Source organism: Cotesia typhae, unplaced genomic scaffold (genome assembly GCF_013202065.1).
Source record: "Cotesia typhae breed Kobodo isofemale line unplaced genomic scaffold, CoteBio_Ctyphae contig_119, whole genome shotgun sequence".
Taxonomy (NCBI): Eukaryota; Metazoa; Arthropoda; class Insecta; order Hymenoptera; family Braconidae; genus Cotesia; species Cotesia typhae.
Window position 1 is genome coordinate 3953340 of NW_027423712.1, and position 13849 is coordinate 3967188.

General features: G+C 30.0%; 1 protein-coding gene across 3 annotated transcripts in view; it reads left to right on the forward strand.

Annotated features, from left to right (window-relative positions):
- Nucleotides 1-9347: 9347 nt before the first annotated feature.
- The window catches only part of Sim (bHLH transcription factor single-minded), a 59194-nt gene continuing 54692 nt past the window's right edge, over nucleotides 9348-13849 (forward strand). Inside the window, exon 1 of one of the 3 annotated variants that reach the window (XM_074247215.1) lies at nucleotides 9348-9601. The gene's annotated coding sequence lies outside the window, so the exon portion shown is untranslated. Of the gene's footprint in view, nucleotides 9602-12411; nucleotides 12545-13849 lie in introns of those variants that run through there. The other 2 variants (XM_074247241.1, XM_074247233.1) reach the window with 2 other exon arrangements.

The window sequence follows — 13849 nt, forward strand, 5'->3', positions numbered from 1 at the left end:
TAAAGAGGTAGCTTATTTGATTTTCTGTCAAAGAATGCACGTGTTTTTTGTTGTACCTGTTTAATTTTTATGGTGCATTATCTTTTTAAAATTTTCAGAAGTTTTCATGAAGAATCATGGAAATTTTGCCGTGGGAACATAATTCTAAAAGTAAGTATACTGCATTACTAAGTAGCCAACAGAACATCTGGATGTGATTTAAAAGCTGTAAAATGTAAATACGTTGTATCTACCTTTAAGAACGAATCGACCAAGTTCGGAATACTTGGCACAGGTATAAGTAATATACATGTATTATTCCGATGAATATTTAAAGATCTATTGCTACAAGCTACATAAAAGTGTCATTTTGTATAAACCCAAAAAAAAAAAAAAAATTAAAGATAATTTTACATATAAAAAAATTATACAGAAAGTAGAATAATTAAAGAATTAGAGTAAAAAATAAAAAAAAGAGAAAGAGAGAAAGCGAGAGAGATAATATTCGATTTTTATATTTTGAATCGTTGTCATTTTTGACATAGTAAGAAGACTAAAAAAATTATAACACTTTTGTGCAGAAATTTTACAAAAATTGTTCTGAGACTTGTCACCTATAAGTCTTTTCACGAGTAGTATAATGCCATGCTAAATCTTATATTATCTTTTTTGTGACTTAACTTGGTGACTAAAATAATTTTGAAAAATTCAAATTCAATCTTTGAAAAGATGTAAAAATATCGATTATTATTTCAAATATATTATAGGGCGTTAAATACTCGAAAAAGAATTTTTTTATCTTTGATGAAAACTATTAAGACAAAATCAAGTTCAAGCATTTTATTCGAGTTGAGAGGGGTAGTGTGAGGGCATCCATTAACCCTAGACTGGTTACCTCACTCTTAATTTCTCGCTCGCACTCTAGTGAATCTCTATAAGTTGAGTAGTTGTTAAGCGGCGTCACGCTCATCGGGTGACCAGTCAGGGGTTAATAACGTAAGCACCAAATTCAGAGGAAAGGGTCCAGTAAAATCTCATAAAACTTCATTTAAAATTTATTATCTTGCTTGTTACTTTTATAAATTACTAGATACAGGCAAACCAGGCTATTTGTGTGAATTATTTTTTGAGGATGTTGGTATTAGGCGTTCAGAAAGACTTGCAGTAAAGAGAGATAATGTAAATTTTACGATGTCAAATTTTTCGACCACTTATTATGAATCTTCTTTTATTATCACTTGCATTAGTCTCTGGGAAGAATTACTAGTGGATATAGTAAAAGCATCTAGGATCGAAGTCTTCAAAAACAAGATGTTTGATTATTTATTTAATTTGGATACTTAAATTATGAAATGAGTAGTTAAGTTTAATTTAAATTGAATCTTTTAAAAAAATTTTTTCATTTTTTTTCTTTTGCAGAATTTTGTTGCATGATAAAAGAAAATTTCTGACTAAATTTTGCCTAAATCGAAAGGTGTCGATTCCAACTATTGGTCGATTTGACATGGAATGACTCATAAGTAAATATTTTTCGCTGAAAATTAATAAAAATTAGCATTTTTCAAATTATTAAAGATTTTCGATGTGCATTCTATTGAATGTATGCATGTTTTTGTCTTCATGTTAATAATAATAGATTATTAATACATACAAATTGATTCTTTTGTGTTTAAGAAAAAAACAAGGCGTAATTTTTAATAGTTTGAAGTTTGAGACTCGATATCTTTGAAATTGCTTGACTTACGACAAATATCAACCAGACCTTGTTTGTAGAGCATTTAATTTCGCATAAGGTCGAGTTTGGTTTTACCCTAAATATAGGGCTCTCGTGGTTCGAGTACGGTATTCGAGTCTCGCGTTCGCCATGTACGATTTTTAATAATTAATAATTACCAATTATAATTACTATTAAGGCGAGTATGAAGTAAAGTAAAGTGTTATGTGTGACTAATGTATTTAACTCTTACATCATCTCTTTCCTCCTCGACTTATCAAATCTACCAATCAAAAAAAACTTCTTCACATTAAAAAACGCTCCAAAAAATTAAAAAAAAAAAAAAACAAATTACCGAAAAAATAAAATTAAATAATAAAAAATGACATTAAATAAAAGGAAAAAAAAATGCTTTTTTTTATTCACGAAATATTTGAAAAATTTAGTCCTAAATTCAATATTTATATTTGAAATAGTAAAAGTAGATAAAAAAATAATCATTTATTATTATTAACTTTCGCTTAATAATAAAAAACCTAAAAACCAAGAAAAAATTAAATTTGGATTCTTTCTTGCGAATTTAGTTTCCGAAATGCTGCCTACTTATGTAGCCAAATTTGGACTAAATGAGGTTTAGATAGTTATTAGCAAGTGTGGTTTTCAAACTGTAGCCTAATTAGAAAGCCAAGAGGCTGAGCCTCGCAACTGCGTTACATCCCAAACTTCGGTCTGGTTTGGTTGCTTCACTTACCGCAAGTTTGGAATTCGGCATGCCTTACTTGTGCCAAATCACTACCTCACTGAAGTTTTTAGTCGGGTATATCCATAATATCACGGTTACCAAAGATTTGCCAAACTTTGGTTTACTAAACTCGGATTTGGCTTGGAAAACTTACGGCAGTTCGAAGTTTGACATACTATTGGTATTCTTGACTTGTATGAAATCACGGTTACCGAAAATTTACCGAACTTCGGCTTGCCTATGGTGGAATTAATAAGGCGTGAATTACGCTTGCCAAAGTTCGGAACGCCAAACTTGCCCCGAATTGATTTTTCAGCAATACCTCACAATATTTCTAGTCGGGTTCCCGCCAATTCCATACCTAAACGCTTAAAATTGCACTTATGATGTTTTTTTGCGATAACTTTTGAATGAATGAACTGATTTCTACACGGTTGGCGGCATTCGACGCAGTTTTCAAACCTTATGAAGAATCTTTAAGTTGAATTTGATCAGACAAGGAATTTCGGAGAAATTTCGAAAAAACACTTTTTTCGGTTTTCTTTCGTCAACGATATCCACGAATCAACCGATTTTGACCGGACCAGCAGCGATCGAAGTGGTTTTTTGATGTTAAGCTGATTAATTTTGGGGATCGATCGGCAGAGTTGTTCAAGAGTTATTCCAAAAAAATCACATTAAAAAAAAATTTTTTTTTTAGTGTTTTGGAGATTCCCCAAAATTTACTGGTTCAAATCGATTCAAATTGTATTAATAATCTAAGTTCAGTCAATCCCTTTCGAATGGCACCAGCTGTGATGAAATCGGTCAAGATGTTCAAAAGTATTATGAGAGGTTTACGCACACACACACACACACACACACACACACACACACACACACACACACACACACACACACACACACACACACACACACACACACACACACACACACACACACACACACACACACACACACACACACACACACACACACACACACACACACACACACACACACACACACACACACACACACACACACACACACACACACACACACACACACACACACACACACACACACACACACACACACACACAGAGTATCGCAGGAGTAGTCAGGGAAGCTTCCTGAGACCTTAAAACGTCGAGATCTGATGAAAACTCGATTTTGGCAAAACGAGGTGAAAACAATAACTTCCCGATTTTTGAAAATCTTCGATTTTCTTAGCGGGAAGTTAAAAAAATTTTTTTTTTCGTTTTTTATCAACTGTAAATCAGATAAAGTGGTGCAAATACATAGTATTGTAATATTGAGCACTAAAAAATTAAATGCACGAGTTGGAATTATTGAATAATAAATTAATTTCAACTTTTTTTAATTTCTTGGACATAAGGACAAGTATGTGACCCTCTCATAACTTTTGAACGGCTTGATCGATCGAAACGCGGTTGGTGGCATTCAATTAGGTTTCACCAAACTTAGATTTCCTTAAAATTTAAACCGATTCGAACAGGTAGATTCCAAGAAATCTCAAAAAAACTGCAATAATACATTTTTTTAAAAGTGGTTTTTTTGGAATAACTTTCAAACGGCTTGACCGATCGATGTCAAAAACTAATCAGTTCTCAACCTTCAAAAACGACGTCGACCACCGCCAACCGCGTCAATATCGGTTCATTCGTTCGTGAGATATCGTGAACGAAAGAAATCGAAAAAATGGAATTTTTCAACAAAAAACTCTATAATTTTACATCTGATCAATTTATGTTTATATATTGTTTATAGTACTTAAAAAATTGCATCGATTACTGCAAACCGCGTAAAAATCGGTTTACTAAATTGAAAGTTATAGCAGTTTGAAAATGAAAAAAATCGTTTTTCATCAAACTTTTATTAGACTTTTGGGCTCGAAGAGCTGTTTGATAAGAAAATAAGCCATCTTAGTCGACTTTTGCCCTTCGAACATTCAGAGATAATATCAAAGACAGTATGAGGTTTCATATTGAGACTGAAAACAATGCACAAAATCTAATTACAGATGAACTAGAATAAAAACAGATCAAACTTTTTAGTCTCATTAGATTAGAAACAGCATACAATATTCATAGCTGCTAAATTATTTTACTGAAAGGTTGTTTAGACCAAAAACGGATCAAAATAATTTGAATAGTAGATCAAATACCTACAGAAGAAAATATTTTTACAAGTTGAAAAACAGATCAATAAGATCAAATGCAGATTATTTTGCTCGATATCAATTTAAATTTTTCGACCCGGGCAATCCCGCGAAAAATTAACTTAGAGAAATTTTATAAAACTGATTTTTAATACTGATAAACGGGTCTTCATGCCTACAAGATTATTCAACTTAAAGAAATTTTCTTGAATCCCTAAACCAAGAAATAGAGTGCAAAAACATTACCAATTTTTTTTTTTTTTTTCGTGCTACTGCTTAGAATTGCGTGAGAACTGAGTCTAAAAAATTTTTCATCGAGAGTTCAAAAAACTAGAATCTTCTCAAAAGAACTCTTTTTTGTTATTCTGACATTATTTTTACTCAAGCGAAATTCGTCAAAAATTACTATAAAGTTTTAAAATTTTTTTGCTACCTCAATTTTTGTTAGGAGCATATTGCTTTACCGAACAATGCCTCTTTTTTTGGGTGATTTGTTCATTTCTCTGGGTTCTTTCGTAAACTTATCGATAAGAAAATGTTATTTTTTTAACAATATTTCATTTTTGGATAATGAATTTTTTTTTCAGTTTTTCAGCCCATACAAAGTTGCCGTTAATGGAAATAATCCCAACCATCGGCCGATATGTGGCAGCCAACGATTGGCCAGTTATAGGGATATGTCAACGAGCCATACTTGGTTAAACGCTGGTCGCCGTCTATTGCGGACATTAATGTTTTGCAATTAATATCCATTTATCGCCCAAAGTCTGGCTGTTCTTGGCCAATTTGTTATTTTATAATAACACAAATTTGGGTTTTCGGAGATGCATTACGCGAAGTATAATATTTAAAAAATGAAAAAAGATATTGTAATGTTTATTTAAGATTATTATTGATCCAAATAGAAGTTATATATAAACTTATATAAATAAATAAAAAAAATATATAAACTTTTATACAAGATTATCGTAGATCTAAACAAAAATAATGAGTAAATAAAACAAGACAATAAAAATTTTAAATGTGATTTCGAAGTTTGACTTGAGAAAAGGATGGCATAATTTTTGAAACAAACATATAACTATTGGAAGGATCAACTATCCCTTATTAGAAACAGAGATTTAAAAAGATTAAAATTGTTTGAAAAAATTGAAAAAGATTTGATTTTTACTACTACATAGATATACACTTTACATTGAGGTAATCTTTTTGAATCTCTTTTTCTAATAAGGGATTAGCCTAAATAGGTTTGGTGCAAATTAAATTTAGAATAAAAAAAAATAATCGTCTTTAGACATTTAAAAACTTTATACAAAAATCGACAAAATTGAGTACTAATAAATTTCATAATCTGTATATGCAGTAATAAAATATATTTCAATCATTCAAATAGCTAAGTAGAATTTTTCAGTTGGATTCCAGCATGCAGCGCAGCCGGTAATGATCGAGACTTTCACGCAGACGAACCAGGTTCGATTCCCACTTCGACTTAACCTTGAAAATTTTTTCAGAATTTCCGACTAGGATCGACGCTCCTGTGCTACATCTTCTACTACTTGACTTCATAATGCCAATACGATTATAGGAATAAAAAATTCTACGGCATATCGGCTAAATTTTTAGCTTTTTTTTTTTTTTTATTTTAACATACTCAGCCGATGATCAGCCATTAACGGCCCGATAACTTTTCTTACAATCGGCCGATAATCAACTGCCGTTAATGGGCCGTTGTTATCATTTGGACATTCAGCCGTCCGTGGGCCATTAAAAGTCGCCAATGATCGGCCGTCAATCAGTATCCTTCGCCCGTCGATGGGCCATCCGAGGGCCGGTTTTCGAACTTTGTATGGGAGGGGGTTTTCATTTCGAAGATGAGCAAAATCGACCCGTTAGTTTACGAGTTGTGGGTGTTGGAAAATTTTATTCATTTTCAAAAAATTTTGAATTTCATATTTCTTGTGAAAATAATTTTCCAGATTTAATGATAGATAAAATCTATTAAATTTATCTTAAACTTCATTTAATTGCCTTCAATTTAAACTATAATTTGTCTAATTTTGATGATTTTTTAAATTAATTCTGTGATCTTGAAAACCCTGATTAAACAAAATGATTTGATATGATTAAAAATGATTATTTTTCTAATTATTTTTAATCCTGTCAAATCATGTAAATCATTTCAAATCATATCTCTTAAAGGGGATTCAACATTGTGAAATCATTTTTAATCATTTTGTTTAATAAGGGAACTTTCAAAAATTTTCAATGAACGTATTACGGCCCTTTTTCTTCAAATAATTTTTAAGCCGTAAGAGATAGCTTAAATCTATCAAATTTATGTTGAAATTCACAAAATTATCTTTAATTTGAGCTATTATTCGTCACCTTTTGATACTTTTTTCAATTTATTCCGTAGTTGGGAAAATTAAAAAAAAAAGTTTTAGCTTTATCGTCAACTGACTTTCATATATTGCAATTCGTCTTTTTTAAATTGTGTTTTTGTCAATATTCAAGCAAGGATATTGTCTTGACAAAGACAAGGATGTTGTTATTAGTCATTTGTAATTTCTTGAGAGAACAAAAGTTTACGTAGAAAAAAGAAATACATCATCTCATCAGAAGCATCCAGCCAAGCCAGACCAAAGGACAACACGCTATCATCAAAGTTAAGCATCGTTTATAATGGTTCATACTTGGATGGGTCGCCGCTAGTGAATCAAGCAAACCATTTTTTTTTCAGCTGAGATTTCATTAATTATTATTTATCATACTTTAAAAACTTCAAATTTTCTCTTGTAACTGAGACTTTTAAGATGCTATTGAGACGCTGTTAGGTCCTCAATAGCGTCTCAAGTACTGTCAAAACCCTAAACTGCATCAAATACCGCATTAAAATCAGTTGAGCTATTCAGGAGGAATCACAATTTGAAATTTTCAAAAAGGTACTGTATTAATACGAATGGCCTGCAGGATCACCCGTTTTTTAGATAATGTTTTTATTTTTCGTTCGGTGCCAATTTTTTTAAGAATTGAACTGATTAAATTTTGAAATTGGTGGCTGAAGTTTATTAATATCCCATACAAAGTTGCCGTTAATGGAAACAATCTCAACCATCGGCCGATATCTGGCAGCCAACGATTGGCCAGTTATAGGGATTTGTCAACGGGCCATGTTTGGTTAAACGCTGGTCGCCGTCTATTGCGGACATTAATGCTCTGCAATTAATATCCATTTATCGCCCAAAGTTTGGCTGTTCTTGGCCAATTATTGTTATTTTATAATAACACAAATTTGGGTTTTCGGAGATGCATTACGCGAAGTATAATATTTAAACATGAAAAAAGATTTGATTTTTACTACTACATAGATGTACACTTTACATTGAGGTAATCTTTTTGAATTCTTTTTTCTAATAAGGGATTAGCCTAAATAGGTTTGGTGCAAATTAAATTTAGAATAAAAAAAAAATAATCGTCTTCAGATATTTAAAAACTTTATACAAAAATCGACAAAATTGAGTACTAATAAATTTCATAATCTGTATATGCAGTAATAAAATATATTTCAATCATTCAAATAGCTAAGTTGCATTTTTCAGTTATATTCCAGCATGCAGCGCAGCCGGTAACGATCGATACTTTCACGCAGACGAACCAGGTTCGATTCCCACTTCGACTTAACCTTTAAAATTTTTTCAGAATATTTGACTAGGATCGACGCTCCTGTGCTACATCTTCTACTACTTGACTTCATAACGCCAATACGATTATAGGAATAAATAATTCTACGACATATCGGCTAAATTTTTAGTTTTTTTTTTTTTTCATTTTAACATACTTAGCCGATGATCAGCCATTAACGGCCCGATAACTTTTTTTACAATCGGCCGATAATCAACTGCCTTTAATGGGCCGTTGTTATCATTTGGACATTCAGCCGTCCGTGGGCGATTAAAAGTCGCCAATGATCGGCCGTCAATCAGTATCCTTCGCCCGTCGATGGGCCATCCAAGGGCCGGTTTTCGAACTTTGTATGGGAGAAAGTCTCCTATATATGTATATGTATATATATTTTCTGTTGAAATTTTTCCTGCATTTTCTTTGCTATTAACCTCACGGAGCCCGAGACCTTTCTAACGAATGCAAAACCTTGGAAATCGGTTCCTGCGTTCTGGAGTTATAGCGTCAGGAAGGAAAACCCGAATTATTTTTATATTAATATATAATCAGAATTACTTTTTACGTATATGACTTTAGAATGTCGATTTCTGATGGAAACTTCACTTTTAAAGTGAACACAATCTATATTATACGACCTTTCAAATCTTTCGAACATTCACAATATGTTTGTAGTAGAAAGTTAAAAATAGCTTCTCTCTTTTCTGTGCTTGTATATATTAGTGGTTGTATAAATTTGACTAAAAATGATCAATCTTTCACAATGTATGAGTCAATTTACTGACAATATTTTTTCAGAATTTTTATTTCACTTACTCTGGTAATTATTTAGAAACAAAGCTGTATATGTACTATAAACGCTCTCGAGGCAGCTTAATGGTCAGAGTTAATTTAAGGGAAGTAAAGAACTATTGAAGGTTCATTTGACTGTGAGGCGTGGTAACACTCGTCAACCAATCTTCTCTTCCGCAATCCGCTAACCAATAGAGTATTCGAGGCGTTACCTAACTGAGTGCAAGCCGTTCCTATTGAAAATTCTCGACTGGAATAGTGTACCACAATAACAAAGTAGCTTGCTTAAGCTTTATATTTTACGATACAAGTTAAGCCAGTCTTGTGTGGTTAGATCCTTTCGTTGTTGAAGACTTAGTATTTCTTTAATTTCATACGCTTCTTTTAAATAGTTCGAGTGGATTTTGTGAATTATTTGTTAAATACATGTATGTGGTAGTTTCATAATTTTTTACAGTTGAGTTATTAGTGGTGATTGAAATTGGATCATTGGAATGTTAATACTGATTTAAATACAGGCATATCAAATAAGGTAATGAGTGTGTTTCATTAAATTTTATTGCACTAAATAGAGAAATATTTTGAATTTTTATAGTATAATATTATTATTAAAAACAAATCTATTTATTTTTATGGAAGGAATAAGAAATCTAATTATCGGTCTACGATGACTAATAAAAAATGTTATATGTATAAAGGATAAAGTTTATGAGATTCAACTCGAAAAAAGGATAGTTATTATATCAAATAAGGTAACAGTCCCAGTAGCTGCTCATGTACCAGTACCTGCTCACTCTATACTTCTGAATGCTAGCTTTGAAAGAAAACCAAGTAATATTGACTTGATTACGATTTTTTTGTATCGTAAATAGATCTGCACTAAACAAAAAAAAGTCGAGAGTAAGAAGTCAAATTTTATGGAAATTTCACGCTTATAGAAAAGAATGAGCAACTTAAAATGTATAGGATTTTGAATAGAATTCCAATGAAAATTAAGTTTTATTTTCGACCCAGATTATAACATCAAACGAAGTGGCATGAATCGGTTGATCAAAAAGTATTGTGAATAAATATTCTCTTGAATAAAGTTATTTTCTGATCGTTACATGTCATTCGTTTAAAAATCACACCAAAGACCGTATTTAATTTATGGAGTTCAAATTTTTAAAACCATCTTTCTTTTCGATGCCTACTTGAGCAAAAAATTACAAAAAAAAATAATAGCACAAAAATCTACTCTTTTTTAAACCCTAATTGATACCTAATTAGTGACCTTCTGGCCATGTCTAAGTATTCTGTTACTTTTAGGCTCAAGCATTTGAAAATTTCTCGTGATTGATAAGCTTTTGAAACCTTTCAATTTCAATTTCAAGCTTTTAATTTTAAGATACTACGAGTTGTCTACATGCATGATGTTTTTTTAACACCAAGGTACAAATTTTTATTTATTTTTGAGTTCTTCGAGCTTAAAAATCGGAAAATTATTGTAAAAAATCAGTTTTTGAAGAAATTTAAGCTAGCGATATCTTTTGTATATAGTAAACAACGACCCTCACTCTTAAAAAAATTATCATTTCAGTTAAAAATGCCAAGTCAATAATTATAGTTCCGTGTTTGTATCGTTTCGTTTAAAATTTAGTATTTTACCTTGTAAATGTTGACTTTGGTTAACATTAAAATATAAATTTCTTATTACATAGAAATTTTGTAATCTTTCGTGATATTTTTTACATATCGTACGATAATCTTTTACGTGCAAAATGATCAACATTGAAGTTGAAAACATTAATTAATATTTTTTAACTTTTTTGACATTTACCTGTAACTTTTATTACAATTTGAAACTCTATTTTTTCTATTAACAATTTTACTGGTAATATAATATTTATTAGTTAGTATCGATTGATAATGTATAAATATTTATTACAAATTCATTATTAATTCTTATAATTTATAGTTTTTCCTGTTTATATTAATAAATTTGTTTGAAACTTAATGAGAAGTTTATTTGTCATACACATGAGTGCATTATTTAAAAAGAATCACAATATCTTACCAAAATTTATTGATTTATCATGCAGCTTATGAGCTAGGATTTTCTGAACTAAACATTATGAGTAATATAAGTATAATATGTATATTATAATATAAATATGCATTATATTCAATTCAATCATTTCAATAAATATTTTAAAAACTAATGTCCAAGAGCTCAGTTTGTGACCATTACTAATTCTCGAATTGTAGTTGGTGACCTTCACCGGAGTCCAGTTTCTGGTCCTTTAATTTAGAAGGACTTCTTATTTTTGACTTTCACTTAGGTTTATTATATTAAGATTGTATCGTATTAATTTTCTTTAAATACCTATAAAAATTTTTAATTAAAAATTTATTTATTATACTAATGATTCTGTACTGAACGATAGTTTTATTTAATTTTAATAATTCCTAGATTAGTGATATGACAACTCATGATGTATTCATTAGACTTTATGTTGTCACTCATCATTGGGTGTTTTTATCATTCGTGTTGAAATGATGATCATTGTTGAGTTAAAATGAAGAATTAGTTAACTCAATCTATATTCAGTGTTATAGTAAAGTTTATGATTTAAACAGCAAAGTAATCTTTGACAGCAAAACTTTTTTAAAAATTATTTGAAGTGAAATCTCCCTTATTCTAACGAACTGTAGTAAGGATTTTTTTTAAAGATATAATTGACGAGCTGTAAGCACAGTAGCAAGAAGTTTTTAGTTTCTGTACTACTTATTTAGGATTATACAATACAATTAGATTGAAATTTAAATTCGATTGATCACACTACATAGTGTAAAAAAGTGCAAATTTTATGAACCATATATCTTAAGACGATTGCCTTGAAAATAATTTTTTTGTTCCTGCCAACAAACCTATTTCAACCGAGCTTGTAGTGTTTAAAACGATATTGGAATATTTCAAAAATTATTTTAAAAAAATACAAGTATTTGAATAAATAATAGAATGAGATTTTGTTTCAGAAGATTTTATTTTAATACTTTTCAAGCTTTTTCGTTATATTCCTTTTTGTGAGATAAAGAATGTTTATTCTTTTTCTGCATAACTACTATATCACGAGAATTGTGTTCTTTAAAACTGTGATTGTGTACATATATTTTTCCATATTTTATAAATATGTGTTTCAAATATTTTTTTTTCCGTGTAGATATATTTAATTATTTATAAGTTAGTATAAACTCTCGACTTCCTGAAGTAATCGTATGATTATGTTGCTTAAATCGTTAAAGTTTAGTACATTGCAGTAGAGTATTGTGGAAAATAAATACGTCGCAGACTAAACATATTACACTTTATTATTGTATTCGATAACATTTGCTCGTAGTGTATTTTCATGTGAACATATTAGCATACATATTATTGGCTTAGTATTTTTTGGCACAGTGAAAAAATTAATTCTTTGTGAACAGTTATTCAATAGTAATTATCCTGTTTGGAAAATCAATTATTTATTTATTTACACTGATAAAAGGATTTCTTAATATTTTTAATACATAATATTATACTTTAACTGTTAATAAATAAACTTTTAACATTAAATGATTCAAAGGAAAAAAGTTCTGACAAAATTATAGAAGAAACTATTAAATTTACAGTTTTAATCCTATAAAAACGTAATCGTTACATTCACATACATTTTTAGAAATTTAATTTTTACGTAATAAAAATTATCAACTTAAAAACGTTAACTATACATTTTTTGAAATGTAAATGGACTGCTCTTGTCAAATCGACCAGGTTTGAATCCTACTCCTTTCGTTTTCGCTGAAAATTTTTTATCTTTTTCTACCTCCCGACCCCTCCAAAATGGTTTTCAAATTTTTTTACCTAACCCAAAAAAAACTTTCAAAGCTTCAATAGATAATTTCATTAAGTCGGGTATATTATTAATAATATTCTTAAAAAAGATACTAATAATTTTTACATCGTATCATAAACGAAACGTAATATATTCATTCCAAAACGATTTATTAACTGTTAGTAAATTTTTGTTAACTATGTCAATAAATAATTGTTAACTGGTAATAAAGATTTTTCGACAATTGAGAATTTTTTTTATCGTTAGTATGACAAAAACTCACAGAAGTTCATAGAGTCAAAACAAGGATAAAAATTAATAAATTTTATCAGTTTTTTCAGAAACAGAAAAAATGTATATTTTATATAGAAATATATATTTAATATGTAAATTTCTATTTTAAACTTAAATAATCCGTAGCTGCTATACGGAATACAATCTAATGGTTGTAATCAAATTTTAAAGTAAAAAAACAATTGAAAGCAGTGATTTAGAAATATTAAAAAAAAAAACAAAATAAATTGGAATATACACATATATTAGGGTGTGCCAAAAAAATTGACTAATTTTTAACTTCTCACTAAGAAAATTAAAAATTTTCGAAAATCGTGAAGCTATTATTTTACCCCTTTTTTTGAAATGTCAAATTTTTTACAAGAAAATATGAAAATATGAAAAAAAATTTTTTCTTGTGTTATTTAAATAGAAAAAAAATTAGGAAAACGGTTGATGACTCTGACCCATGTAGGAAAGAACAACGGGCCCAAGCTTGCCCCAGACTTGGCCCAACTCTGTACAACTCTGGCCCAAGCTTGTATACCAGACGTGGCCCAATCTTGGCGAAAGTCTGGAATGATAACATGGGGCCAAGCTTGTATGCCAGACTTGGCCCAGTCTTTGTTGCCACGACTGGGCCAGGCTTGTAT